At 35.3% G+C, this 12850-nt stretch overlaps 1 pseudogene; it reads right to left on the reverse strand.

The window, feature by feature from the left end:
• Positions 1 to 9123: 9123 nt before the first annotated feature.
• LOC109453079 (tRNA-splicing ligase complex subunit RTRAF pseudogene) lies at positions 9124 to 11079 on the reverse strand (annotated as a pseudogene).
• Between the last annotated feature and the right edge of the window lie 1771 nt (positions 11080 to 12850).

The following is a 12850-nucleotide window of genomic DNA, read 5'->3' on the forward strand; positions in this document are numbered from 1 at the left end:
AATGAAATGTTTTTCCCCAACTTAAAATAATTTATGGCATCATTAAGTATGAATTTACTGAGTTATTAGGTTGGTGCAAAAGTAATTGTGGTTTAAAAAGTTAAAAATAATTGAAAAAAACCTCAATTACTTTTGCAACAACTTAATTTAAAGAGGGAGTCTGACAAAACAAGATGATTTTCATTGTATGACCATCGAAAATTGTATCATTAATTCTAGCCCTCTATCCATTCTGTGCTAAACAGGACAGAGCAAAGTTTGTGGTCTACCTAAAGCAAGAGTAAAGGAAAGCAAAGCAAAATTATAGCATCTTTTTCTGTACTCATCTCAATCCAAATTAGCCTTGTTTTCCCTTCTTTTCCTTATTTTATAACACCTTTGTCTCAATTTACAAAATAATATATAATAAACATTTTTTTTTTAATGTTGGGAAGACTTCTTGATGAAGAGATAAAGGTCTTTTAAATAATATTGACTGAGCAACAACTAATGTGTGAGGTCAGCCTCTAGAAAAATCTTTAAAATTATTGTAGAAGATTTTTTTCCCTAAGATGAAGACTCCCAAGAGAAGGCTTTATTGAGTATATACTCAAAATATCTGCCATAGTAACTGATTTAATGAAGTCTTATCTTAAAACTTATTGATAGTCCAAATGTAATCTCCTTTATCTGATTAATTAGCATAGTTCTTAGTTTTTACATTAATTAAAAACAGTTTACAGCAAAAAAAAGATAAATACAGATGAAAGACTTTTTCCATCAAACTATGAATATGAGATTTTAATATTAACAAGCAAATGTGCAAGTTAGTGATTTCTTCAATATTATATTTACAGCAAAGCAAACATTTCCATTGTTTGTGATGTAAGATAAGCTGATTTATCATATTTCTGTCTCTTAATCCTTCCAATCTAATTTTGGAAATGTCAGTATTTGAGTTAACTTTAAAAAGGGTATATAAATCCCATTTCAGCTTTTTCTCTAAGACTTTTTCTCATAGTTTTAATAAGAGATGAAGCATTTTAATTATTCCCAGCTCAAAACTTGCATTTTTTCAGTCTTCATAAAACCTAGAAAATATGGGTATTTTTTTAATATCTTGACATTGGTCATTCTGGAACAAAATGTGAATTTCATGAACACAAAACATTGAACAAATTTTAGTTGGTAAATTAATGAACAAATAATTTAGGCTAGTATACAAAATAACCACTGTTTAGCTCTCTTGCATATTTTACAAAAAAGTGCCAGAGTTACTCAATGTTTTCATTGGATGTCTGATATGTAAAAATGACTGTAAACTAAGAAGTTTGGACAGTCCCTACAGCGACTAAATCTTTCTAATGGTCAAAGAAAACCCATTAATCTCCCTAGGACTACATATTTATTTTGAATTCTTCTGCCTCTACAAGCTATAGTACAAGAGGATCTACCCTTTCCCTCCCCTTTTGATATATATATATATATATATATATATATATATATATATATATATATAGAGAGAGAGAGAGAGAGAGAGAGAGAGAGAAAAGAAATATATATATATACATATATACATATATATATATATATATATATATATATATATATATGTATTTTTTTTTCTTCTCTATCCTATTCTCACATACCTGGAATCCTGTTCTTAATGCATAAACAGTTTAGGTTGGATGACAGATTAAGAGCTAGGGTTTGCTGTTCTAAGCATTTATAAAAATGTTCTAAGCATGTTTTATAATTCAGTTTTCACAATTTTATGAGTGGTACTACTATTATCCATATTTTTCAGGCGAGTAAACAGAAGCATACACGTAGATTAAGTAACCTGCAAAAGATCACAGAAATCTGGTTCAAGTCTACAGGCTAAATGCTCTATTTCATTGTCTCTCTTCATTTCTGTTCTCCTCAGATATGCTGCCATTTTTATCATTCACTTAGGCTCTCTACAACCAGTAAATAATGGACAAGTAACATAGAGCTTACCCTTGCCACCTGCTTCCATGAGCCTAAGGACTCCACCAGCCAACTCTTGTCCAATGTTCCAATCCTATTTACTGGTTAGCTTGAAGAATGAATGAAAAAAAATGAAATTAAGTTATATAAAATTTTATTATAAAACAGCAATTTGTAACATAGATATGTATGAAATTATGGTATATTCAATAAAGTCATCAGTTTCAAATTAGTCCAAAGTATTTATAAAAGATATGTACACCAGAGATAGAAAAGCGTATGATTCTACCTAAAGAAATAAAAGGGTAAAAGTAAAATGTTCATAAATACTAAATGATAGTATTTCATGTGTATACTTCACATCCACTTGGATAACTTTAATTTGAAAAATGTAAAATATCAATGTTGGTGTGGACATGGAGAAATTAGAAGCCTGTATTTGCTTATGAGAATTTAAATTGGTACAGCTGCTGTGGAAAACAATTTGGTGGTTCTTCAAAAAGTTAAACAAAATTTTTATATGACTCAGCAATTCCACTGGGGTATATACCCAAACAATTTTAAACCAGGACTCAAACAAATGCAAATAAATAAACAAACAAACAAATAAATAAAAGTTTTAATACATTGGCGACACCTGCGGGCCAGGGCTGGCATCTGGTCCAGGTGGATGGAGTAAGGGGTTTCCCAGGAAGACAAATGTCACAGTTAGAGCCCACAGAGTACATTATGTGACTGTGGCTTTGAGGGGAGAGAAAGTGCCCATCATGACAGAGGAGAAGGGAGATGGTGGACTGGCACACACTCAGCTTCCAGGACTGCCCAGAGAATGGAAGAATCACGCCCAAGGCAGGACCACTGCTCACGGAGGAAGCTCGATCTCGCGGGATCTCAGCAGTCCTACAGGGGGCCAGCTGGAGTCTTGGGATGAGAAACACCGGGGTGCCTCGTATGTGAGGAATCTGGCTCATACTACTTATCAGGCAAACCCCGAGGCTCTTGTAAGCCTTATTCCCGCTCTCTTCCCAGAATCACAGCGCGGCACTGTGTCCCAAAGGCCCTGCCAGCTGTGGAGGATGGCTCCGTCCCAAAGGCTGTTGAGGGGATGGGTCAGCGGAGTCCGGAAAGGGGACTACTCATACCTGAGCTGCAAACCCCCAGCCTTGGGGAAGGACCAAGTGCCCAGGGCAGCAAAGCGGTCTTCTCGCGTGGGAACCCTCTGTCCTGAATCAGAAGTATGCCAAGCCCCAAGGCCACAGAAACCCAAAGAAGCCATTTTGTTATCCTTGGAGCCAGTAATTCCTCCTGGAAGCTGTGAGGCATCTAAAATTCATCCCAGAAGAACATCACTGCCTGTTCCTCCAGCCTTGTTCACCTGAAGAGCAGCAGCCTTAAAGATATTATTCTCTCTGACTCAGCCCATCCTTGCTGCGTTACTCACAGTAGTCAAAAGATGGAAATACCCAGATGTCCATCAGTATCTAAAGGATAAATCAGCTGTGCTATATGCAACCAATGGAATATTATCGAAGTTCCATCTGGATCCAACGTCTAGTTTTGTTCCGTCATAAACTGTTCTCCCTGACCTCAGGGCATGGATCTCCTCTGCACTTACTTACTTGCCATCTTCCCAAGCTCTTGGTCCAAGAAGAAGGAATAAGGATCTTCTCTCTGGGAGACAACCAACTCTACTTCCTCATCCTTGTCCTGGTAAGTTTTCTCTTCTTTCAATCCACGATATCCAGTATTAATTTAGTGGGTGGAAAGCTTTTGTTAACTCATCTTTCTCCCATGTATTTTAACATGAATCATTTCCCACCCCCCTTGATGACCAAAGCTTTTTTTTTTTTAATTCAAAAGTCAATGTAAGTCTGTTTTATCTGTGCTTTATGACATTAGATTCTTTCTCTGAATTGTTCAACATCTACTAAGACCTAGTTGTTACTTGATTAAGGAGGGTGAAAAGGGAGACTGTACCTGTTATATATTAGTGTTTAACAAATTACCACAAAATTTGGTGGCTTGCAATACCCACATTTGTTATCTCGGATTAACTGTAGATCAAGCATCCTGGCCCAATTTAGGTGAGTCTTTTGCTTCAGATTATAATTAAGGAATTTAGGTGAGTCTTTTGCTAAGATTATAATTAAGGAATTGGCCAGGATTAGGGTCTCAGATGAATATTTGACTAGGGATTTGCTTCCAAAGTTACTTACGTGGTTGTTGACATCATTTAGTCCCTCAACAACAGTTTGACTGAAGGCCCCAGTTCTTTGCTGGCAATTGCCACATGGGCCTTCCCAACATGGCCACCTTTTTCTTTATAGCCAGTAAGAGAGAGAACTTGCTAGCAAGATGGAAGCCACAATTTATGCAGCCTAATCATTAAGTGACATTCCATCACTTTTGATATATTCTGTTTGTTAGAATCAATTTATTAGGATAGTCTACACTCAAAGGGGATTTCACCACAGTATGACCACCACAATGTGGATATCATTGGGGGGCATCTTGGAGTTTGCCTACCACGGTCCTGAAGAGCCTTCATTAAAGAATGAGTTAATATTTAAAAAACTTTATTTTGCAAAATGCGTATTTTAAAGGTGGGAGGATGTGAAAGGTAGAATAATGCCTCCCCAAAGATTGCCACATCTTAATCTCTGGAATTTGTGAACTCATCACATAATAAGGGGGAATTAAGATTGCAGGTGGAATTAAGGTGGCTAATCATCTAAAATTAAGATATAGAGATTATCCTGGATTATCCAGATGGGTCAGATATAATCACAAGGTGTCCTTAAAATACGGAAGACAGAGTCTCAGACAAGTCAGTGTAGGAGCTAGACGCTCTTAACCACTCCTGAGTTTGATGATGGAATGGGACGACACTCCAAGACTATGGCAGCCTATTAAAGCTGCAAAAGACAAGGAAATGTTTTATCTCCCAAAACTTTCAGAAGGAATGCAGTCCTTCCAATACTCTGATTTTAGCCCAGTGAGATTCATTCTGACTCCCACAACTGCAAGATAATGAATTTTGTGGTTTTAAGGCACCAAATGTGTGGCAATTTGTTAGGACAGAAATAAGAAATTAATGCAGAGGTAATTTTGCCATTGTACTAAGAAGGAAAAAGTGAATCAACATTAAACGAAGCAATATAGAGATATATAAATTTATGATTAGGTAAGAATATATTTGTATATGTGAGTGTGCATATCTGTGTAAATTATTTAAGTGTTTAAGGTTAGATTTGACAGAAAATAAAGTTTGTGTAGCTGTAACAATTTTGAAAAAAGTTCTTAAAGCATACTCTACACCAAGTGTAAACCACAGAGCCTAATATTAAATCATAATATTAATGATTTATTTTAGTTTTTTCTGAGAAAGCAGACTTTGAAATGGTAGAAATTATATTTGCTAGATAATTCAAATTAATACCTTTGATGACACGATAAAAAATTAGTTCTCATAATCTCACCTTCATAGATACATATAGGTTTTTAATCACTGCTTCAGCAAGAAACACTTTTCACCTAAATATAACTGTGTTAATCACTTTGGTTTAGCACTAACTCAGAAAGAAGTGTACTTTCAAGTACATTTGTAATTTTCTGTATTTTTCTGTATTTTAAAATGTCTATTAAGTCATTTGTTATCACCATCCCCACTCAGCTTCAGAGACTTGTAAATGTTACGTTTAAATGTGATATAATGCTTAGACTTGTTTTAAGAGAAATGCCATGTATTATTAATGGCAAGTAGTAGCTGACAGCATATATTATGCTTTGGGGATTACATTTGATTTACAAAGCCCAAGAACTCTAAAGAAAATGTGTGGATTTACAGCATTTGGATAGTGAGCTGTTTCTAAATTTATATGATACTCCAAGGGGACATTTTTGTCTAATATGTAACATCCATGAAATGTTTAAGAAAAGTTCTAGATCTTTCAGATTGAGCAACACTCCCTTGGGGTATTGTAAAAGTTAATAAATACCATGATTAAGAATAGAGTGAAATAATTTTATTGAAATTAAATTTATTGGAGAAAATTCATCTCTGATACTGTACAGAATGATAGGAGTTCTAACTTTTTACGTAATGATGCCCTTTTAATGTTAAGTTATGGGTTCCAAAAATTTTAACCATGATGACTGTGCAGTTTTCCAAAACCAAAATTGTGTTATTATCCAGTACTCATGCTTTCCTTCTGCTTTGAGATCCATAGGATTTTTACATGTAAAGTGAATCATAGAATGTCAGACTTTGATGAATCCTTAAGATTATCCAGACCAGTATACTCATTTTCTAATTATAAAACTAAGTCTTCCAGAGATTATGAAAGGTACATGTATTTACATTCAGTGAGTTACTAGTAGAGGTGACTATATGACACAGCTGTTAACTCCCAAAGTAAGGTCCTTTCCATTCTCTATACCTCATTATCAAACCCCCTGCTTATCTCAAGCCATTGAAGAGGATCCAGTCTTACTAACGTAGAATATTATCTGTTAGAAAAAACTGTTACAAAACAACTTTATTTTTAATGAAATCCCAGTATAGGAAAAAAGGTTAACTCCTATATTAAATATTTTTTAAAGAAAACCACAGAGAAGTCAAGTGTATTCAGGTTTGCTTGGGACAATCCTAGTTTGTTCCTATGATCCCAGCCTAAAGGTGAGGAGCTTGTACTTTCTCAGTCAAGTAGAGTGCAAAGTCGTCATGTGAGTGTTGGGATAGAATTGTGATGAAGATAAATGAGAAAGGATAAAATAGTGTTTATATATAGTAAGAAAGAGCTTCCTAAGGGCACAGAGTGAGATCAGCAGGCATTATTGACTAGTCATTTGAGGTGTGTTATTATTTAAAATTAAATCTTTGAGACTGATGGCGTGACTTTTTAAGAGGATAGTTGACTTCACCTGTGATTGAGGTTCACCAGTTAAGTGTGATGGTAAAAAAAGAGGGGCTAATTGTTTGAGAAAGTTTGAAATAGTTTGACTATAATAAGCAAACCATGAAATCAATTCTGGAAAGGAGAGAAAATGTAGAGGTCACTGCAATGGATATTTAGTTGATAATGATAATGGCAGATGATTATTTCAGTAGTGAGTGGGAAAGATGGGAGGTGGTGTTCCAGGGCATTTATAAGTAGTGAAGTTACCAGGGATAACAAAACTGAGACTAAAGGAATTAGTGTCTGTGAATCACAAGTTTACAAGTGATGAGCACAAGATGTCACTGAAAAAACAGTGGCTAAGTCTATACATTCATTATAGCCAAGCAGAGGGATTGGAAACACTACTGAGCAACAGAGAAAACATCTGGTCCATGCCAGCTAACCTCTACCTTGGGGCCCTGACATTAAATAACAGTAAAAACAGTCTCCTCTTGATAATGCAACAGCCAGGTAGTGTCCTTAGGAGCAGCTGTTCATAAAGGCCAGAAAGTAGAACATACGCAGAAATCAATGATAGAGCAGAGTTTGCTGCTAACAGATGTGGGGTTCCACATGGCAGAGAGCAATGTAGGAGGTGGTCAGAGTAACAGGATTCTGAAAGTCATGGTCATGATACAGAGTAATTCTGCAGCTGTACAAACCCCAGCAAAATAGGGTGCGCCCCACATAGAACACTGTATTTAGGCAGGCAAAGCCTGTCTCATAATATCAAACACTAGACATCATGGAATTTATCCCTCGGCTAGATCCCTGATTCTCAAAAGTATCCATTTGTGTTTCTTTTCTTTTCCAAATAAAATGCAGATTAAAATCAGTAAATTAACGGGGAAAACATGAAAATAAATAAGCAAAAACAACAATAAATTAAAATAGCTAGGAACCTGACTGAGGGAGAGCAGAAAAAAATAAAGAAGGAAGTCAGGATGTGTGAGAGAGGGAAGGAAGGGGGAAAGGGAGAAATGAAAAAAGAAACAAAGGGAACAAGTACTAAAAATAATTACATGTCCATTGTAAATTGGTACACTAGCTAGAAGCCCTCTTGACACCTGTCCAACAGTATCTGGGGTAGTGTTGTATTCTTATTGCTTTATGTTACAACATGTTGGCTCTTCATAATCATCTTAGGACCTTCGAGATGCTATAGAATTTACACACGATTTTTAGTAGATGTCCAAATCACCAGGATCCATCTTGCACAGGAGCAAGATGATACTCCCTTGGGTGACAGAAATGTTCTGTATCTTAATGAGGTTCCTGGTTGTATGCATCAAACAATATACTATAAATATATGAATATTTTGGTATGTAATTTACAAAGCACTTAAGTTGACGAAAAATACTGCTGCCTGGATACTAACCCCAGAGGTTCTGATTTAACTGGTTCTGTGTGTCACTTTGGTATCAGGTGGTTTAAAAGCTTTCCAGGTGATTCTAGTTGAGAACAACTGCATTCAATGATTTCCACCCGCCCTCAGGAATGGAAGTCTCAAGCTGTCAATAGTTGAATGCAGTAATCATAAATATACTCAGAGAGATAGTCCACAAAGTTATTGCTTTGAACCAAAAAAACATGTGGTCATGAAAGCCAAGAAAACCTGAAGAAATATTCTAGATTGAAGGAAACTAGGAAGACATACTAAGAGAGTGCAAATTGTGATCCTGGCTTGAATATTTTTGCTGTAAATGAAACAAAATATTTTGGGGATGATTCAAAGCTCTCTGGGTGATAAATGTAAGAACATCCTTTTATTATTCTAGCCACTGTTTATCAAGCATGTTGTTTGTGGATATGAATATATTTAAATAATCTAATGAATATATAAGTGTAAAGAATTTCATATAGTTTATAATAGTAATTCTGGATTGCTTTATTTTCTGTATTCTAAATTTGAAACTTTGATCATTTAGTTCATGTAGAAAAAAATTTAAGACACATAAAATTTCCTGCATTTTAAAAATGTGATTAAAATTTTAAAAACACACAAAAGTAGAGAGAACTTAAAATTTAAGTCCCACAGATTTCTTCCTCCGTTTCTTTTCTTTTTTCCCCCACTTTCCCAAACTTTATTAAAGAAATAGCAATGATGATAAATCTCTAGAACATAATCATTTTTGGATGATTCTTCCCTTAAAAATGTGGCATTTGATTTCCAAACACGTGCCAGAGTGTACATAGTTCTTCAGCAGTTGAGATGCTGAAATCCTAAAATACTCATCTTTGAACTTTCCCCCATCTGTGATTTGTCTTTGGAAGGGCAATAATTGCCTGAGCAGCTACTATGGATTCGTTAATTTTTGTCTGTAGTTCTCTGAGCTCTTCTATATGCAACAATTGCAGAATTTGAGCAGCTTCATTAAGAACTCCATCTTATGTATCAAAAACAAGCATATGATTGTCTAAAGCAACACGCAAACCTTCTTTTGTTTGATTTGCTTTAGCAGCTGCATGCTGTGTCAGATGCTCCTGGACCAAAATGTGAATTGCCATCCAAATGCACCAATGGGTCTGCATTATTAGCATTGTCAGCATTGTTTGAATTATCAGGTACCAAATCCTTGTATTTTTCAGCATTATCTCCATATTCAAGTTTAATAGCTAAATCTAGAAGCCAGTCAATTGCTTCTTGTAGAACTTGAATCTTGAGAGGACAATTAACCTCTCTGATAGGCTTTTCAAAGAGCTCGGCCAGTCACTGCTGTAGATGTTTCCTAAATTACTTCTGTGTCCAGTGTTGTAGTGTCTGATTTTCTGGTCTTCAAGCCCAACAATACAGTTTCTAAATTCTGTTTCATCTTTGTAGTTGAAGCCAGCAGGGTTGTGGTAGCGCAGGGCCTTCAGCTTGCGTGGGAACCTAGTCCCGGCGTCTTTGTCTGGTTTCCTGGGCTGCGGGCTTGCGGGGCGGAAGAAGGTGAGAGGTGCGGGCAACCCAGGCACCTGTGACACGCTGGAGAGGGCCTCTCCTGTTTCTTTGCACTGCAGACAAACAAATAAACATGGCAAATTTGTTCCATTGTTCAGAGCTACTAGTTCATTTATTTTAAATTTTGACACATTGCAATCTTACAGAAAATTGCAAGAATGAACTGCAAAAAAGAGAGAACCATGTGCTGTCTTTTGAGAACTAAGTTCCCCTGTGGTGATGTTGTAGAGCTGGCCGTAAAACCCTTACATTACTGGTTGCTGTGTGCGCTATATAGTACTAAATGAAATTTGACCAACCCGAGATAATCCCTGCATCTCTCTGCATAACTTTATACTGAGAAGAACTTGGGCACATTGCACCATAATTTACACCAGCTCATTCGGCTGTAAAATCCCTAGACTTTTATGAGTAACTCCTAGACTTGGCCTATTATAGGTTCATCCAACGGTGCCCCTGGAAACAGAATAGTAATTCTATATTACCTTTTATGATGGTGTTCAATCTCACCTATTACCTCAAAAGTCAGACTTGAACTGTTTAGAAAATTAAGAGTTGATAGCAGTTCTTCTTTTATTATAGCAATAATTATCACATAGCACATATTAAGTATCCGGTGAGTACTGAATAGTTTGATGTTGACACTGGTGTTCTTTCTTCTTGCTTTTGGTAAAGTCTGTAGCTATCTGAGTACTGCATGCTTTTCTTTTAAATAAACTCCTTTGTGTATATACAGTTAGTCAGGCAACCTTTAGAACCAAATATTTTTCCAGAATAATGATATAAAGTAGTTAGTGCATGCAACAAATCCAAATTACACTTTAATAGTTTTTCTCATGTTTTTCTGTGAAATACAAACCTATTATTTGTTTTTACTCTACGATTTTTATAATGAGTCTAATTTAGTTCATAGTTTCTGCAAACCAGAAACCAGCAAGCTTTTGAAGATCACTCGTCCTCCTTTACCCTCTGTATCCAGTCATTAAAGTCTGCCAACACTGTTGCTTCAATATCTCTGTAATATGATTACATTTTTATACCCACTGGCTCTTCATAATTTAATGAATAAACACTAAATGGTACTACAAAGCCATTCATAATCTGCACCCACCAGTTTTTCCCAGTTGTACCCTGGTAACCAACACTGGCTGACTCGTACATGCAGTGGGTTTTTCATGCTGTCCGCCTTGTACAATCTGCTTCATGTAGCTGGAAGTCAACACCTCTCTCAACTCCATTCCCTCCATGTCTGCCCTTCATTCTGTGAAATGCTCCCTCATCAATCAAGATACAGCTTAGGAATCTTCTCCTTTACTTGCCTTACCTGACCCACCCATGAAATATGACCATATTTCCTTTATAAACACCTCTGTCTTAATAACTGTCTCACAGTATTGGAATTATGCCTTTGCATGCTACCCCCACCTCAATATACGTATATACATTTATATGTATACATACATACATGTGTATATATGTGTGTGTGTATATATAGATGTGTGTGTGTGTATACCGATGTGTATATATCTATGTGTAAATATGTATGTGTTTATGTATGTATACACACACACACACACACACAAAGGGTGCCAAATAATGTATACACATTTTAAGAAAAGAAAAAACTATTAAAATGATAATACTCAATATATACTGGTAATACATGTCATGTGTATCCATTTTTTTGGCACCCCCCCAGATATATATTTATATATCCCTCTGAGGATAAATGTCTTCCAATTTGTCTTTGTGGCTCCAGAAAAAAGTAAGTGCTTTACCCAGCCTGTTTTGTCAGAAAATAAGTGATTGCATTAATTTAGAAAATGGTTATTAGAAAAATGAAGGGGAATGAAAAAGAATACATTGAACCTCATTAAAATATTAATAGAACCTGAAAAAAAGACGGAAGGTAGAGAAAACTCAGTTCATTCAATAGGTACCTCCTCAGTGCAATTTTAATTCCAATGCCCAGATCTTCATCTTTTATTTTTCTTTCAAGAAATTTAAAAAATTAATACCAATGATAGTTCAATATTGAAAATTTTGATCGTAAGTATAAGATGCTGCAACGGACCATCAGTTCTATGGGAGTATTATATTATAAAACCCATGTTCTCTTGAAGAGCATTATATTATGATATAAATGTACAGTTAGGAGCAACTAAATATCTGTCCAAATTTACCTACTTTTGAAACACCACTTACAATAATTATTTTCCTATTCAGAAAATATCAATTGTTAATATATATCAAGCAATTACTCTGTTCTAGGGATTATGCTTTGTTTTGCTTTATTTAGTCTTCAAAACAGCCATGTGGAATAGATACTGTAATCATACCCATTTAACGTGAGGAAGCTGTAAATTAGGGGTGTGAAATATATTTCTTGGGTTCATAGAGCTTGTGTAGTGCTGTGCTATTTTAACTGGGTGATAGAGCTCCAGAGTGCTTGTCTTTAAGCACTAAGACTCTAAAATGCTGCCTAAATATGCCTGTGTCTTAAGAAAACTATATAAAGTATAGATCAACTTTTAACTTTATTGCTTATTAACAAATATTAAGCTATTTGTGGCAATTGCATTTTTTTTTTCAATATTTCAACTAGATAGCTTAAAGGTTTTCCACATATTTCTAACTTTATTTCCCTTAAGATTATTGGGCTGAAAATGCATAGATCTTCCTTTTAAGTGTGTATGTGTGTGTGTCATTTTTACCTGACAGATAAGGTAATATATAGCTCTAAACAACTATATATCTATTTTTAGAAATATGTTCTCAGTTGATTTACGAAAGGTAAATTAAATATACAATTTTGGCATTTAAATGTCAACCAACGCGTACCATATTTTTATCTCTTATTTACTGTCTCTTAACATTTTATAGCATCTTTTTGTGCTCATAATTTTATCTATAATTAAACCTCATTAATCTGAGAGTGTAAGGAATGAATCACGGAGTTTCTAATTCAACTGTTAATGATAAAAAGACTTTCAAAATCTTTGACTCAATCAGAGACCC

This window comes from Rhinolophus sinicus, chromosome 16 (assembly GCF_057876585.1).
Source record: "Rhinolophus sinicus isolate RSI-liver-muscle chromosome 16, RSI-T2T, whole genome shotgun sequence".
NCBI lineage: Eukaryota > Metazoa > Chordata > Mammalia > Chiroptera > Rhinolophidae > Rhinolophus > Rhinolophus sinicus.